This window comes from Lichenostomus cassidix, chromosome 2 (assembly GCF_008360975.1).
Source record: "Lichenostomus cassidix isolate B80296 chromosome 2, HeHo_3.0, whole genome shotgun sequence".
Taxonomy (NCBI): Eukaryota; Metazoa; Chordata; class Aves; order Passeriformes; family Meliphagidae; genus Lichenostomus; species Lichenostomus cassidix.
This window is the reverse complement of record NC_139482.1, coordinates 121,124,967-121,143,531: the sequence shown is the minus strand read 5'-3', so window position 1 is coordinate 121,143,531 and position 18,565 is coordinate 121,124,967.

Sequence of the window (18,565 nt, the reverse complement as noted above, 5' to 3'; positions counted from 1 at the left end):
GCCTTTTTAAAAAGTCAGAGGTTTCTGTCATCTGTTCTATATCCACAGCCAATCCCTGTTTCAGACACTCTCATTTCTTCATAATTTTGTTTATTATTTTACTTTGATCCTTATTTGTATAATTTTCTCTTTGGTACTTAAAAATTTTTATTCTGCTTCTATTACTTTCAGTGTTAATATCATTCAGTTCTCCATGATATTCTGTGCCTTTCCTTTGGCATGGACAACCAACATTCAGAAACCCTCAAATTTCCTCAGTACACTGGGATTTTTTCACAGGCCTGAACCAAAATATTTACTTAAATCAGGTCCTTGAAAAACACCAATAATAGGTTCACTGCATCTTTTAAACTGACTCTCTATTCTTAAATTCTTTGCTTTTTCCAGGCCACTTTCAAGCCTCCTGCAAAATTTAATCAGTCTCTCTTAAAGTCATCCAACTCCTCTTTCTTCTTGCAGGAAGGTTTCATCACTAGAGCTCTTTGTTTCAGTATACATGTCTTCTAATCAGTCATACCTTCTCCCAGTGTTTTCATCTTCACAAAGCACTGTCGCTGTTGAGCAGCTAGCAGAGTAATGAAGGCACCAGTTCTCAGTGGCAAGAAGGAATGACCTTTATTGTTTTGATTTCATCACATATATAGAGTTCTCAAAAGTCACCCAGATTGGTCAGTCAGAAGCCTTCCCCCAGGCCTGATTGGCCAGGCCTGCACTGTCCAAGTTCTGGGACACTGTTCCAACAACATTCAAACTTTATCTTTATTTATAAAACACAAGAAAATTTCTCATGGGAAAAACCTGTGCTAGCCACATAGCACTTTAACATGTTCACAGAAACGTTCTACAGTACTTTGTGTACTAATTTCTCTTTTATTCCCCTCAAATCAAAACCTAGTTCTTCTGGAGGTCTTATTGTAACAATAACCTACTCATAGCCAAAACTTACTCCTTAAATGTATTTTCCATTCTTTGTTAGAGTTGATACCACACCAACAACTTTTCTTTAGGCCAGATCTCTGTACAGGGGAAACCACATCAGGCTTAATCTCTTTGCTCTAACCAGGATGGTCTTTCTCATGTCTTCTGTCTTGTCTGCCAAGGGAGCACAGGAAAGACTGCACAATGGACTGAGCTGTCAGTGAGGGTCTTTCACTGTCCTTCCCCACATTTCTTGTGCACATGTCATGGGAATTGGGTTCCTTCATACACTCTACTATTCACTGAGACATTTAATAAAAAAATTCAGCCAAATTCCAGGAAAACTGTATTATCTGAGTTGCACAGACAGTGGAAAAGATTTGAGATTTCCTATTTTCCTACGCTCTTCTGTTTTTGTGGATAGAGGGTTATGTGATTGCGTGCAAGTCCAGTGTTTAAGACAACAGACACATTTAAACTATATATTTGAAGCAATGCATAAGTGAAGTTATGTAAATGTCACATTATAATGAAAGAAGTCTCTATGCACAGAAAAAACATGAATATTTTCATAGAGAATATACACTTCAGAGGCACTCTTCTGAGAAATATGGCTGTTAGACTGGAGTAAATATGGAATTTGCAATATCATGGGGGGAAAAAAAAGGAAGGAAATAAATGCATTGGTGCAGATAGCTACTTTTCCAGACATTTATACTAAAAATAAATTTTATTTCTTGTGAGATTTTCCTAAAATTATTCTTGAATATTCCATCACCAGAGTACCTTAAGGAGAATTGCGTGAAAGCCAGGGTGACCTAAACATTTATTTTTTTCCTATCCACAGGATGGACAATGGCAACATCCATTCCACATATGAGCTGGAAATATTTCTGTTTGAGGAAATATTTGCTTAATTTTATGAGCTGTAGCTACATTGTTAATTCAGATCTGGTTCATAAGTTTCCAGGATAAGTGGTCACCTCAGGCTAATACTCTATGCTGTAGGTCTAGTAAACGAGTAAGTACAACTTTCCACTATACTATACCTGCCAGCACTCAACCTTTTCATCTGATACATAGTTTTATAGAAGTATTTCTAGTCACAGCATCAAGTCTTGCATTTATCTCAACCTGTATTCACCACCTTCTCTTCTGCTGTATGTCGCTTTTCATGCGGCTCCTGGATATCCCCTTTTAAAACCCAGCACACCCAGAAAGAATGTAGATTTTTTAGCTTAAAGGGAGAAAATTTCTAATTAAGAGGTGCAAATCCTTCTGTTCCACATATTTTTGAAAAGGGGTTAGAGCCAACACTCACAATTTTCCGAGAACTATCCCTCCAGCTACTGTGTGTACTACATAAGGGAGTAGAGCCAGTTTTAGCCACTTATGAAACTCAGTGTATTTGCAGAGGGGCCAAATACAACAATCAACTGTATGAACTACAGAAACCTTCAGCAATCCAGTGGTGAAACGGCTGGATTTGAGCCATTTTGCGATTTAAATGCAATGAGAAGTAGTGGGAATTTTACTCTTTGCACTCTGAGCTTGCAGAAGTTTCCTGTGTCTATTTTCTTTATTTAAGAAAGTTTTAAAAATAAAAAATAAAAATAAAAAAACCCCAAAAATAGAAACTGCACCAGTAAGTCAGTAGCTACTTATGACAATGGGAAGATCTTTCATGCAAAAAGTACTTTTGAGAAGTGAAACAATCATGGCTATGACATACATACAATTTCTACCTCTCTTTAGCTAAGTTAAGATGAAAAGATGACAACGTATTAATATTTTTCTTTTAATCTGAGGGAAACAGAAGGGCCCCCTGACTTTGCTTAGGTCCTAGTGCTTAAGTATAGTTCACCACAATTTGTCTGCTTAACACAGCTAAAGTCAGTGAGAGTATTGTAACTGTAAAATCTGAAAATATAGGTGGGTAAAAAAAACAGAAAAGTAATGAAATCTCTTCTCCTCCAACACCTATATTTCTTCAAAAATCTCCAAGGAATAACCCTCTTAATTTTCTCCATGACGATAATTTATGTTGACATGATATGTCTTTCTTCAACTCTAGTGAAACCTAAGCTACTAATTAAAAGCTTCTTCTCTTCCCCCAAATTCAGCAAAGCTGAACTGGCAGTATTAAGATTTCACAGGGAATACACAGTAAATGCAACAGAAAAAAAAAAAAGATTGCTTCCAAAATCACACCAACAAACACACACAAAAAAAGACTCCTGCCATGACAGAACAACATGAGAACTGCTATTGTGGCACGACACTAGAATTTTGAACTTGTTCTATATTAAGTAATCCCCATTGGCCTGTATTTTCTACATTCTTTTTATAACCAAGTTCCAGATACTCAACTCTAAGAATAACGAATACATTTGAAAGTTCCCTCAATTCAGAGTGAGACAGTAACTACAGATTTTTTCAGTTTCAAAAACAAACCCCAAGATCAACACAGTTCTAAGCCTGTCAAATGATTTGTCTGTATATGGTTGAATCAACCCATCCTTATAATTTATTTGATCTTTTTTTGCTGTTTGGAAAGCAAAACATGAAAGATTTAATGTAGTTATACCTGCCAGACTTACTAACTTTATAGAGGACATTTTAGCTGTAGGTTGACCAAATGTCATCATTTGCTCTACTTGAGGTATATTCCATGACAATAAACAGTCATATAATGAAATTTGAGATCCAAAATACTTTTTTGTATTTTTATTCTGAGGGAGCAACTCCTCAAAGCATACTCTCAATCAGCTATTATTCTCTCTCTCCTTTCCTCTTTCCTCCAACATAGCATAGCTTAAGAACATGCCAGTAAGACAAAAGGATTCATGCCCTTGGACTTCAAGGTTTACCTCTGTGCAGGACATGAAGCACTCATCAATGCAATGCAAGACCCTATACAGGCCTTTGTTGGGACATCTGGATCAATGAACAATCACATGCAGTACTTTGTGTTTTAAGGCTTCATGACTGTATTAAATCATCCAGTCTTATATCCACTTTTTATGTGGGACCAAATACTGCATACCAAGTGCATTTAAAAATTAATAGTAAGTATATTGTCTGTATAAGGACTTGGCCTCTACTGATTTTCACAGTTTTCCTTTTAATTTGTTTTCTCTGGATAGATAAGAATTTTCAATAACACTGAAACAACAGATAATGTACATCAGTAATAAGTAAAGAATTATCGTTCACTCTATTTTTTTCTTTGGAAAAACACAAGACAAAATTTTAATTCTATGAGAAAAAAATCCTAAATAATGAATAAGGACTAAGATTTCCAAAGTATCTTAATACAAAATAACTTTTTAGGTATCAAAAAGAGTCTGAATTTCCTGAAGAATGCCACTCTTAATAAGCAAACCAAATAAAAACACAAATGTCTGTGAGGATTCAACATGCCGACTGAAATTTCCCAAAGAGAATGAAACACAATGTAAACAAAGGAGTAAGAATGAAAGAGTTCCAAATATCCACAAAAAATATGCAGATTTTTAAAAAAATTGTTTAGATCTTCAACAAAATCAATAAAGAAGTGAACTGGAAAGGGATGCAGGGATACAGACTACAATGGTCTTCACGGATGCAGTGATGACTCAGATGAACTGTAACAAGAATTAAAAAAAGTAAGAAAAACTGTTGAGTTGCAGTGTGACAGATGCTGCCAATACTGGCCTCTTTCAGTAGCCAGTTTAAGCTATGTTAATGACAGCTAAAGCATGACCATTTATGATCCTGATAGAGGAAAAACCAGGATGAATTATACTCATGCCCTTGCACATAAGGGTCAGACTGAAAATGATTTGGCTTAGGTGATTGTCTCTTCCGAAAATATTAGGTTTCTAACTAAATCCTAATAATGCAAACATAAAGGCTGTTAATGTACTTATTAGCCATCACAAAATGCATTTCACATTGGATGGTTACAATACATTATATCAGCAGCAATCACACCTCTGTAATAACAGTAGCAGTTCATTTAAGGAGAGCAAGTATAGCTCTTCTTCCAACCCATTATGTGAACATGATGAATGATGATGGCACTAGACTCATATGGGAGGGAACTGGAGCTGGAAGGTGAAAGAACTGCCTTTGTAAAAAATGGATGGAGTAGCACATGTATAGGCATATCTGGGTATACTCAAGTACAAACATTTGAAAAACCACCCCAATTTAAAGATGCCTCCAAAACCAGACAAAGGCAGTTTAAATTTGAAGCAGAAAAAAATCTTCAAAACCACCATATTCAATTTCAGAATTAAAAGGAAAAAAAGAAGGGAACTAAAGTGAGGAAATATTAAATGAAACATGTTTTATTAGGGAGTAGCTCCCAGCACATAAGGGTCAGGTTTTTAGAGCCGTCATGCTTGATCTTGGGCTCTCGAAACAGTGGGTGATATTTGAAAAGCATATAAGGCTGAAACATAGGCCTTGTGCCTCAAAACTAGATAAGAACTCTGCTGTTATGTAGTTAAAAATGGATGGTTGTAATAACAGCAAATTTGTGGCACAGCAAGTGGACAAGAAGCATAGGGCTCTTTGAATTAATAAGTATTGGTATAAGGGTTTTGCTTCCTATTCAGAAGATGCTCTAATTTACAGAGATGAGTAGGACATCAGGATGCAGAGGCCTATCTTCTACTGTCACTAAACAAGCAGAGCTCTGAAGTTGGTGCCTCTGACAAGTTCACGTGGTTCTGGAGGTTCATCGGGATCACAGACCTATTCTCAGGTGAGAGGACAGTGTATATTTTACTGACAACAAAGTGATGAGGAGCACAATTGAAGCTTTGCAAGAGAAGGAAGGGGGAAAATAAACAACACTCCCACACAAAGACAGAGGTGGAATAGCCAAGGTGGATTCTTTATGGCACTCAGTGTTGCTCAGCACTCCACTGTAATGGCATCATGTGTCAAGGCTCATCTTGTACTGATTTATCTTTTCTTCCTTCCATAATTATTTGTGCCTTTTTTGTCAGGGATAAAAGGTTAATGTTTTATAGATTATTTATGTTAACAAATATAATGCTGTCTTTGTGTAGGTGTTTCTTCATACAGAGGATTTAATTCCTTGAAATTATTGTTCCACATAATCCTTGCAAAATTCAAAATAAAATTGAAAAAACAACAGTTTCATTTGATAAATTGATGTTGATACATTGATAAAACAACTCTCATATACATCTGCACATATTCCAAATTCTTAGCCAGTATTAGCTAAACAATTGGGGGTTTAACAACAACAAGTACTGCAATGTGCTTGGGGAAGAAAGTTACTTGGAAAACAAAGCCACGAGGGAAGATACCATATTCCTGATTTTCATATTCAAAATGCTATATATCAGGGCATATCATATACTTGTGGATATGCACTGTCAGGCAGGACCTTTTCTAGGAAAGCTCATGGCACTCATGAACCCCAAGACCCAAATGATTTAGTAGCTCTTCTCAAATGACTTTGCACTGCAGTATGGCCCTAGCCACAGAAAGAGTCCCTATTTCACTTCTGCCACTTGTGTCTGTCAAACGTCCACTACTGCTCACTGCAGAGTACATCTTCACCACCCAGAATTTCAAGAAGAAATGAAATTTGGGTAGGCTTAAGTAATTTTCTCGTGGGCATTATGTTTCCGCAATACATTATATATCTGCAATTATGTGAATGAGCAGCTCTTCACAGTCTATTTTTCTTTAGAATATGTGTTTCAAAATCATGTTGTGGAAATCCAAGTCATCTATTAGAAATCTAAAGAAAAAACAGATTAATTTTTCTCTAAGAAATAATTCCTATATTTCCAATATAATTCAGGTTTTAACAAGCTGTAACCAAAAAAAAAAAACAAACAAACAAAAAAAAAAAAAAACCAAAACAAAGCAAAAAACCCTAAGAGTTTGTATGCTTGTATTGGTTCTTATGCAAAATAACTTGTAGACAGAGACTGAGAACAAGCTAATATACAATAAATCCTTCCTAACTGCTTCAGAAAGTTCTACCACTAAGCTTCACTTTAAACCTAAACCAGAAACATAGATATATGCCCATACAAAGGTATTATCATCCACAACAATAATAAAAACAATATTATCTGAGACCAAAAAATTGTTGAAGGCAAAATAGCTCAAATGATTCTTAATGCCTTTCAGGCACATCTGAATCAAATAAGGTAATTATTCTTTAAAATGCTTACACAAAGTCTGATTTGCATGCTAGTAATTGCTATGCCTTGTGGCATCTAGCAATTGACACAGCAATGATTTTAATTATTGTAATTTCATCAGTATAAATACTTCAAAGTTATGCAAATAGTACCTCATAATCCACATAGACAGTTCAGAGTATTTGATTTACTAGTCTTGTAAGGCTCTTTGTCTATGCAGTTTACTCTCAGATGTGACTCTGCATTGCAATTGAAGCCTTTCACTCACATCAAAGCTCTAAATCATAACAAGATGAGCTAATTTTACAAAGACTGACACTTCAAACATTAACTTGCAAATACAATTATAAGATGAAATATATAAAGGACTTTGCTAGGATATCATCTGGCATGGATACCTGCAGCTAATCATATCTAATGTTTTCTATGGCAGTGGTAAGCAATGATATTGCAAGGCCAAATGCCTTGGTGTGAACAATTACAAACAGCCACTCTTGCTTCTGAACAGCTCCATAAAAATACTTCATCGTGTTCTACCATTTAAAAGTTATGTTTTCAAAGTATATTTAAAGAAAACACAGTAGCTTTTTTAATAGTGTAGGAGAAACACTGTTGTCATTACTGTTTCTGATATGGAAAAATAAGTGTTTCACGGGTAACATTATCATGTCAATAATTATGCAAAATACAGCATCTAAAATCAATATTTATGACAATTAAGGGAGGGGAGAGAAAAAGTTATGCTGTCATCAACTTGTCTTTTATTTACAGAAACCTTTCCAAACCCATGTTTCAGGCCAGATGTTTAGATGCTGTAAATCACAGCTTTAAATAAATCTTAGACATTTAAACACAGCTCTCTGTTTTCAGATACCAAGTTCTGCATCAAACTCAAAACCAAAAAGTTGAATTTTTCAACAAATCTGAAAACATTCAAAAATTCAAAACATTCAAAGACATTGAAAATTTCAACAAATCTGAAAACCAGTGTTGACCAATATTTACAAAGCTGTCGCTAATACTTGTTTTACAGAAGAGCTGATGTACAGCACTAGTTATCCCCAGTTCAAGACCCATGTGCGCTGAATGAGAAAAGAATCAGGCCTGTTGCTTTTTTTTCTTTCTTTCAATTGGTTTAGATTACAGCCTACCCTAAAGAGCAGATGTAAACTGGAAGAAGATCACCTACAAAGAAAAAACTTCAGAGGTGCTCTGCTTGCACAGGTATCTTGGAGGGACTTTGATGCCTGGCCTGACAAGCAGTATATGTTGAGAGAATGTGGTAATGGCCAGAGGTAATTCACTAAATAAGGATACACTGGGCAGTTTAAGCTAGAAATGATATTACAATCAAAGATAAATTTTCCATAACAGAAAACTACAAACTCATTTTTACAACTTGTTTATAAAAATTGCCCTTGAATTCCTTTGTTTCTTATTGATTGAATAATATTTATAATTTAATCTTGTAAAGGAGAAAGTAGAAATAGAAAAGGGCTAAAATAAGAGCTCTCAAAATGAAAAAATAGCCTTTATGTAAGTAAACTTCATTTGGGAAAACAGATCTGAGCCAAAATATGAGGAAGGCCTGTTTGGAGAAAGTATATAGGGAGCAATTAACTCTCATACTAAAAGAATGAGAAAACAGCTGATGAAAAATAGGAGAAAAAAGATTTAAAGCAAACAATTATTTTTAATGCAATGTGTCTTTAAAAGGCAGAAATCACTGCCTCAGAATTTTTCACAGGCAGATGTAACAAATTTGCTATAAAAATTACTAATTTATAGAAAAGAGGACTGTCCAAAAGTATAAACATTGGCTGGGATTCAAAGGCTGACCCACAAGATCCCTGAGGGACTAAGTGCTGGAACTAGAAAAATACTGCCTCCATAATCACCATTTCTCTTTTACTTGTGAAGTATTTGCTACTGGCCACTGTCACAAATGGGAAACTGGCACAGAGCAACTGTTCTGAGAATTCAACAAAAGTCAGTGATTGTAATAGTTTGCAAAATGGTGAGCACATAAAATCACACACTGTAAAAATTAGCATGAAAACAAGGTATAGAATTAATATCTTAGAAGAATGTATAACACAGTCTGTTTGTGGAATACATATTTACCTGCTTACACATTCAAATGTAACTTTGGCTCCCACTATTGCTCCAGCAGAAACAAGAGGAAGCTGACACAGGAAAAAAGCAGGATGTCAACATCAAGCATTTCAGCCAAGTTGTAGCCTACACAGGTAAAGAATGACTTGCAAATCCACCTCATGTAAGAAAAGGGAAGGAATCACTTGAAAGGAAACACAGAAAATCAGACAGCAGCATGAACAGCTAAATAAATTCCACACAACAAACACTGAAACACTGAATGATAACAATGTTGAATCACACTACATAAGAGCACTGTGATGGAAGTGACATGCCAATGGAATCACATGTAAGAAACTGAAAACATCACAAACCAGAATCAGGTTTACACTTGCTACTAGCTGCAATTATTTCAGGTGTTCATCTTTTTTTTTTTCTTCTTTGATTCACTGACTCACACCTTCCCATTGTTTTAGTAAATTTTCTTCAGTTGATGAGGATATGAAATGGTTTAAGAAACTAAAAAATATTTTACTGGGAGCAAATAGCTTCCTATGTCTCTTCCTGACTTTCACGTGGAAGCAAAATAATTAGTAATTGTAAGTATATAGCTGATGGTTCAATATCTGCTTCAGTCTAAACTACAAAAAACACACACAACATTTAATTAATCAGAATATATTTCGCACCTAAATCTCTATTCACACATCAAAGTGGCTTATTTTTTTTTTGCAGGTCCTACCTGCTTTCAGCACAAAAATCAATAGTGGTTGTATTAAGCCAGTGTATAATTTTTGATGACCTGGATAAAATTATCAGTTCAAGAATTTGCATTATTGTAAGCAAAAAAATATCATATATATTATAGAAATAAAAAAAAATTATCAAAAAAGTGTAGATTAGATGACCCAAACTATTTTTCATTCCAGCAAGCAGACCTTCAACAGCAAATGTAAAATAGAGTGAATAAGTTCTATGGGAACATTTTACTGTCAGGATCCCTGCTGCAACAAAGAGCAGAAGTCATTGCATTTCTATAACTCCTTCACTGGCACTTTTCCAGCCTTTATAAGTTTTTGGAAAATAAACTAAAACACTGTTACTGCCAGACTAGTACTAAGAAATCAATATACACAAAATATAATTTCCATGCAACTCAAAATAAAGAATGCAATATACATACTTGGGGTGTGCTTTTCAGGAGGGGAAGATGTATGACTTGCTAAAATGTATTTAAAAACCCCACAAAACCTAATAGAATTCAAGTTTAATTTTTAGCCTCTTGACCTTACTTTCTGTTAATTAACATTGGGATCCCATCCAAAAGTATTTGCACAACATTCATTTGCTAATAAATTAAATAATCTCAAATATTTCTGGGAACAGTACATCCTTATAGTCTGAGAAGTATGTGTTCCAGAAATACTTTTCTTGTAACCATTAAAAGTGACTTGGAGCATGATTAAAAACCATGTAACACTACATTCAAATTAAACACATTGGTAATTAGATTCACATGTGTTTAGAGCAACACAATAAACCAGTATGCACACAAATATTTATATGATGAAACCAAAGTAAACAAGCAAAAACGGAGAGAGAACAGGATGGAATTTGAAACATTGCAGTCTTTATATTGTACCACACAGTACACTGACACTTATAAGAAGAGTTAGTTGGTTAGTGTTCAGTATTGCTAAGTATGCTGCATTAATTTATGAAGACTTAGAAGAATCTGTTCTTGCTGCTATGGTGAAAACCACAAGTTGAAGTATTAGTAATTACAGCATCATCTAATGAAAAGAAACCAGACCCAAAAACCCCATGAAAAAACTTAATTTTTTCCTTGTTCTACTTTACAAATCCCAGTAAATGTTTCAGTTTTTGCTCAAAGTCACTTTGTCTTGCATCAGGCCTGAGTGTTTTAAGTTCTATGATTCAGTTATTTAGAGAGAGGAATAGTTGAGCCATTGCCAGCATAGGTCAGGAGATCCACATAAACCTGGTGATCAGTAATTTGCACTCTGCAGATTCTCAGGAATGATCTAAGGAAATGTCAGAAGAACATAAAAAAAGTTGTTTTTTTTTTTACTAAAATCTCTCACCAGAAAAAAAAACAACAAAAAACAAACAGAAACCAAATCAACTAACCACACAAAACCTCAAATAAACAAACAAAAAATATCTTTGGACAGGTCACTCACCATGAAGGAAAGCTACCTGCAATGTTTTAATTTAGAAGTCCAAATAGATTAGATCAAGTGTTCCATCGGGTAATTTTCTATTTAAGCGACGTACACACTACAACATATATACTACGACGTATACACTACAACAAAATACTCAATTGCTACCAAAAAAAAAAAAAAAATCATTGTTTTGTTCTCACCCATGCCCAAAAACTGTGAGACGAAAGAAAACTCTTATCTGTATTACCTGCAGGAGTTAGATTCCTAAGAATTCTGCATGCATATGTACATGTCAGATGCATGAAAATAAAATCAGAAAATTAATCTTGTTTGAGAGAAATGAGGAGCCTTTCAGTTTCAACTGAGTTCTTGTTCGGGTCTCCTCTTAGTGGTGTGAATTTACTACTAGAGTGTTATTTGGTGGTTTATTTGAGAAATATACAATGGTATTGATCCAGTTTAGCATGATGAGCAAACCTCACTCTGTCCCTTTTTTACAGTTTCCCGAAATTCAAGCAGATTTAATACAAGTTAGGTACAAAACCTCCAGAATAAACAGAATAATTTTAAGAGAGAAAGTAAAAGAAGCATCATTCTTCCCAGCAGCCCCACGTTTTGACTTTGTCTTGTAATGGAAAAAGATTAAAACTATTAAAAAAATTTATAAAAGGTATTTCTCAATTTACAGCATTTGTGGTCAGAAACATTTCCTCACACAAACTCTCTGGCTGCAGTGTGGAGTGAAATAGGTACAGCAGAATTTGAAGAGCCTTGATTATATTGTACATGTATTTCATGTCATAAACATATGAAACATTTAAAATATGGTATTAAATATGTAGCAACATTTCCTGGCACAGAAAGAACAAAGGTGTGAGAGAGGATTTTTTAAAAAGCTTTTAAATAATGCTGGTAAGAAATGTCCCAACATGATAAAAAATCCTGTCTTAGAATAAGTTCCCCTTCATAGTATTCTCTTTGTTGTAGATACAGGCTGTACCTGAAAAAAGGCCTACTGGTTGCTTTAAAGAAATGGTTTAACTATTTAAGCTGCTACATAATTATTTTTAATCATTGAGCAGAAAAGATGGCTACAGCTTAAGTATTAAACGGTTGTTTATGTTTACAAACAACACTTTTAAGCAACTGTAATAGTAACAGATGCTTAGAACTTAAAAGAATTTTGTGCATATTTTTTTTAAAAATAATCACCATCTTATCAACTCTTTCCTGCTGCTTTCCAATGATATTTCCTTGAGTAGAATAAACTACATGACTTTCTTGTTACAAGAGAGAAAAGGAAGAAAACAGGAGAAAACAGAAAAGAGAACTAAAGTTTAGAGATCACTGAAAATAAGCTCCTTGTATAAAAGATCTGTTGTTTTCACCATCAGGCATCCTTGTTCTGCCAGATGGAAACCTCTGTTTCCCACATCATCCTTTCAAGTGGACTAGTCTCCGTCATAACTAAGGACAGAGGAAAAGAAAAAAACCCAAAAAGCTAAATCAGTGGAAAGTGGGTCAGACTTGGATCTCTCAGCAGTCATTTGAAAACCTTATGGAATCAAAGCCTCAGTACTCTCTGTTTTCATTTGAAGATGCAACCCACAGACTCAATCAGAAATCTGATTCACCAACAAGTTTTGAAGCAGTCCCTAAATGCCTCACTGAAGAAATACCTGGCTCAACTTCCAGCACCTTTCTTCTCTATTTCCACACCACCTATTCCTTTAGATTCAGAGAACACCATGCCAAGGGCCTGCTCAATATATTCCTAAGGACAAGGGGGAAAGAATGCATGCCTTACAATCCTCTCCCAGAAAAACTCTCCCTATGCAGCTGGAAGTAGCCTTGACGAGCCAAGCACATTGGTAAGTCTAACATATTGTCTGGTAAAGACAAAATATCAACAGCATGATGTTTGCCCTTAGAATTTAGGCACTGAGGGTAAAAAGGTAGTTTTTCCATGTCTGGCTTAAGAAGTAAAATTCATTCAGGCTGTAGTGACTCTTGGGAGTTGTAGCATGTCTTTTTGCAGGCAGGTTCCTTCCCTCTGGGTCCACCCAGCAAGGATGCAGGTAAACAAGGTAGGGCACAAGGTTCACTGGTGGCACATCTCATCAGGATACTAAACCTCATAGGAAACACTTGCCTTTTTGTAATTTTCTGGGAGCTCAGGTGTCTGAGATCAGCTTTCCTGGTCTTGTAAGAAATTTTTCTGCCTGCACATTGAAACTATGGGATTGAAACAAACATATTATGTATTGCTCTGGAAGAAATACAGGAGTTTCAATTATTTTTTGGTCCATAACATGCACCCAAATTATTTCAGTTCTCCTTTTATCAGTGAAAAATCTGATATTACTGTTTTGCGTCTTGCATTGTACTACCTGCTTCTCTAACCCTGCTCGCTGAATTCTCATTGGCATGGAAATATGGCATCCTCTCTTGTGGAAGTGAGCTAGCCTACTCAAAGTACTTTGCTGATATACATAGGACAAATCTCAGAAATATAAAAGATAACTTAGAGAGCAGTAAAATATTTCTCTGTGGTACTGAGAAATATACTAATACTAGAAGGAATATTTTTATTGGCCATATTCCAAACAGGAAAGAATTAAAAAATATTAAGGACTCACCCAAAAAACAGTGTGGCACAATTTTTCAGATACTTTCTACACAAGCTTTGATGGGGAAACCTAATCACAACAACAGAAATCCCCCTTCCCCAACACCTGTGTCAAGCAAGACGGATCAACAAGCAGTACTTCCTCTGCCCAGTAGGTAAGGAGAGGCTAGAAGAGGCTGCCTGTAGCCATTTTCTACCAAGAACCCCAGAGGATGCTGCAGAGGATCCAGTCTGAAATGCTGAATTACTGAATTACACAGAAAGGCCCACGTGGCCTCTTTAGAGAGCTCTGCACAGCAGACATCTGCCTCCTCTGCTCTGAGCCCCGCGCCTGCTCTGGTGGTGCACGCATTCATTCCCACTGGTACTCTCTTTACCCTTCACTAAACATGCTTGCTTAATGCAGTCTTTCAGCTAGTGGAAAATAGGTCCCTTGAAGGCTGTCATTCCCTTTCGGTAACCCCCTGGAACAAAACAAAGAGGTGATCTGACTTTCTGCTCTCCAGAGTTCACTTGGGATCAATTCTAACAACTCTCATAATGTCGAGATTAGGCAGCTTTTCCTCCTCCTTGTTAACAAGGCAATGACAAAGAGAGAGAGAAGTCAATTTCCTTTTCAAATAAAACTAATAAGCTACTCGGCAGTAAATGCAAAAGTTACAAATAAATAACTGAAGTTTCTGACTGGAGAAGCCCTGCAGTACTTCTTACTGGGGGTACTCGCTCCCAGGCTGGGGGGAATCATCTTTAGGAAGCTGAAATTGGGATTCCATAGGCTTTAAAGAGCAGATGCAAATCCCAGAAGACTCCTTTTCAAGGTTAAGCTTGAAAGCTGCCCTTTTGAAACAGACAGTTGCCAGCCTGACCACTGACCCTGTCGTTTCTCTGGACAGGGGCCGAAGCAGCTGGGGAGCTGACATGTCACCTGCTCTTCCTCACAGTGGTAGCAGGCAGGACCTGACACCTCCAGACCCAGACTGCTGAAATTTCCTCTGAGCTGGCTGAAAAGCAGAAAGCAGACCCCAGGAACCAGTCTGGAAATAACAGGGTCAAATTTGCTCTGAAGCAAAGTCCTCTAAGCCATGGGTTTTCAGGAAGGAGGTGGCTGAGTTTCATTGGACTTTCCCAGTAGCCATCTCACCTTCATTCAACACCAGGAGAGCATCCTTCACCCTGTTCATTTTGGTGTGAACACCAATAAGTTTCCTCCCAGCCAGCCAATTTATGAGGTAATTTCTCTCCCAGAACAGGGCTGCAAACTCCTGCCACCCATTCAATGGAACTGGAAAACCATCAAAAGCCACACAAAGTGTAACTCTTCTTAATTAATGAAGAGATTACAGAAAAGAAACAAACCAAATCAAAACCTAACTAAACAAAACAACAACAGAACCCAAAAAACCATGAAATATGGCCCCACCACTTTAGTGGATATTCTCACAGTGGCCACATAAACTGCACTGGACAAACCACATCCATACTAAACTAAACAGCCAAGATATGAAAAAAAAATCAAATAACATGATTCATGCCCTTAGAAACTTACATCACTGCTGTTCACACAACTGACCAGGTGGATAAAATCACCTGTCCCACTTAAAATCACCTTCAAGCACTCTTGATCAGGTTATCACTATAGTTCTGCATAGAGGACAATTGCATTAAAAAAAAAAAATCTCTGGAACGTGACACTAGATATTTTTGGAAAGGGATAATAGTTAATGCAGGTTTCCATCTATTAATATATCATTAAAGTAGATCTGATTTCAAAGAGCCCCTATCTAACTAGTCATTGGCTGCGGTGAGATGAAAAGTGCTCCTGAAAGCAAGGTCACGTGAAAAAGATGAAGCTAGCTACCTGCAGGTTCAGCCCAAGAGATGTCCTGCAGATGGCCCTAGAGAGGCAGGAATGGGGAGGACACAGGCAGAACTCAGAGCAAAAGCAGGTGAGAGGTAATTTAGCAGCTGCAAGTGATTCCCAGACTGCAAAGAGTCTGTCGTTTTAGATAAACACTTCAAATAAACAACTTTTTCAAATTTTTGTTAAAGGCAAGCCAGTGGCCTGATATTCACCAGACATGCTATTTACTATGACTTATACTTTGCAAAGAGGAATACAAAAGGAAGAACTGACCCTAATGACTCATCTAATAAAAAACATCAATTCTGAGAATAAACTATTTTATTTAAATAAAAACCAAAATATGGAGTCATTTTAAGTTAGTATCACCAGAGTAGGAAAATAACTGAATTGTCAGAAAATGGTCTTACAAAAATTTTGGCTTCATGGCTATGACCAGTTCTCACTTCTTTGAGCAGATGCTCAGGCAAAACAATAATATTTATAAGGGCATACATTGGATGAAAAGTAACAGTTCAGCTATTCTGGTGAGAAGAGCCAACCACTGTAGCCCCACAGTTTAAAGACCAACTGACAAGTTCTCTATATCTTCCACTATCTTGGGATTTGCAGGTTGTTCTGGGCAAAAGACCAGTGTTTTATTTTTACAATTAGCAGAAGCAGTGTCAGCAATGTCATAGATTGAATAATCAAAGAAAGGCCACTAGGCTCAGAATTTTAAATAAAAGCCACCAGCTGGCAACTTTGCTACATCCCAGACAGGGTCCCACAGGTTTGTGGCTGGTACCAGAATCTTGTGTGTAAATATAATAAACTCTAAAACCCCAGTAATTCTGAGTCTTGCCAGTGCTGTCAGTGCTACACAGCACAGCTCTGTGCAGGTGCAGCTGGATGCCACTGCATCCCAACAGAATTAGATACACAATAGTGTATATTATTATCAGGGCATATAATGCAGCCTGACTTTTTAGCTCATTTGTGCCCTTTTCTCCTCAGAAGCGTTACTCAACACTTCACATAATCACAATCCCAGCTGTACCCCTTTTACCCCTAAGTCATGGGACAGCAGTATTTTGGCATGTGAAAAAATTTTAAGTGTATTTCTTGAGCAATTCCTGGTGCCACACAGGAGATAAAACCTGATGTTTCTCTGGCTTTCTCCTTCAAATGAAGCTCAGAAGGGTTTATCCAGCACTATGTCAATTTGGATGTATGGTAAGTAGGGGAGTAATTGACTGAGAATCACTGTATAAACCTAATTTTTATAGGAAGTCATGTTAGCAATAGATTGAAAGAGCATTAAAAATTGTCTTCTTTCTTTTCTTCATTACAGTCACATTTACCAAAGGTTTAGGAAAGAAAAAGCTGTTGTTATTTCAAAAGAAAAAAACAAAATCCCAAATCCAAAGAAATTGAAAAAAAACCAACTCAAACACCCTCTGAAAATGCCAAACCCAAAATTCAACCAAAAAAAGAGAAAAGAAAAAAAAAACCAAAGAAAGAAATCAGTTCTATAATATTTATTTCATTTAACATAGCAATTATTTTATTCCTGTGGTAGTTGAAGTTACAGAATTAGCAGGAAGAGGTCAATTCCTCTCCAATTTGCAATAAGAATAAAAGTTATTCTCTAACTGCTTAAAATACAATCAACTAACCCAACACAGCCTTCAAATTTTCAGACCAAACTTTACCAGTTTCTCAAGGACTAAAATTATTACTATCAGTTATTGGACTAATTTATGGTACATACTCTGTAGGAAGGTAAATGGTCCATCCTTTCTTAAATTTCACAGTGACAACCTTCCACAAAGAAATATTTTTAAGACATTATTCTTTTTTTTTTTTAATTGCATTGACATAGAGAAGTTTGCACTGAGTGTGAATTGCATTTTCCTATCTGTTAAACACCAGGAAAATGGGCAGGCTTTTTTATTTCTCAAAAAAATTTGAAAGACCTAATTTCATTAAAGCCTCTTTTTCCTTTTAATACATACTAAATCCCACTAAAATATAATGCATTATTATTCAAATTATTGTTACAAAAAAAATGATTAATGTAAATGTGTTTATAAATACTTGTTCAGGAAAATTTTCTTAACATTCAACATTTTGCCATTTTCTCATGGTTCTATGAGACTTTTTCTACAATGTTTTAACCAGGAAGCTTTGGAATTTAAAAAAAAATTGTTAATATATAAATTCATTTTTTATTTCCTACAACATTGCTTTTGATTATAAAAATAACTATGTGTTGGAAAACATATAAGAATTTTTAAAAAGCACAATGAAATTACTAGAACTAAAATTTATAATTAATTTGGAATACTGAAACAGCACTACTACAGCTTTCAGTATTTCTAAGTAAAATTTTTACTAAAAAGTTCCATCCTTACAACCTTTTATCTACCATTCAGCAAGCGAACCTAAGGGCCAATCATACTTACCAGCCAACATATTTTTCAGAAGTCACAGGTCTAGTTTTTACCAAATTTACCATTACTCAGCCTACAGATTCTGACCTTGGCTAATATATTTACTTCCCTGTCCTCAGAGAATTTTGTAAGTTATTAGAAGTTTACACAATATGACTATATAGTCTCTCTAAAACTCACAATATTAAAATGTTATGGCCATTTATTTCTCAGAGAAAATCAAGATTTCAAGAATTTTTGTGAATTTTTATATCTGA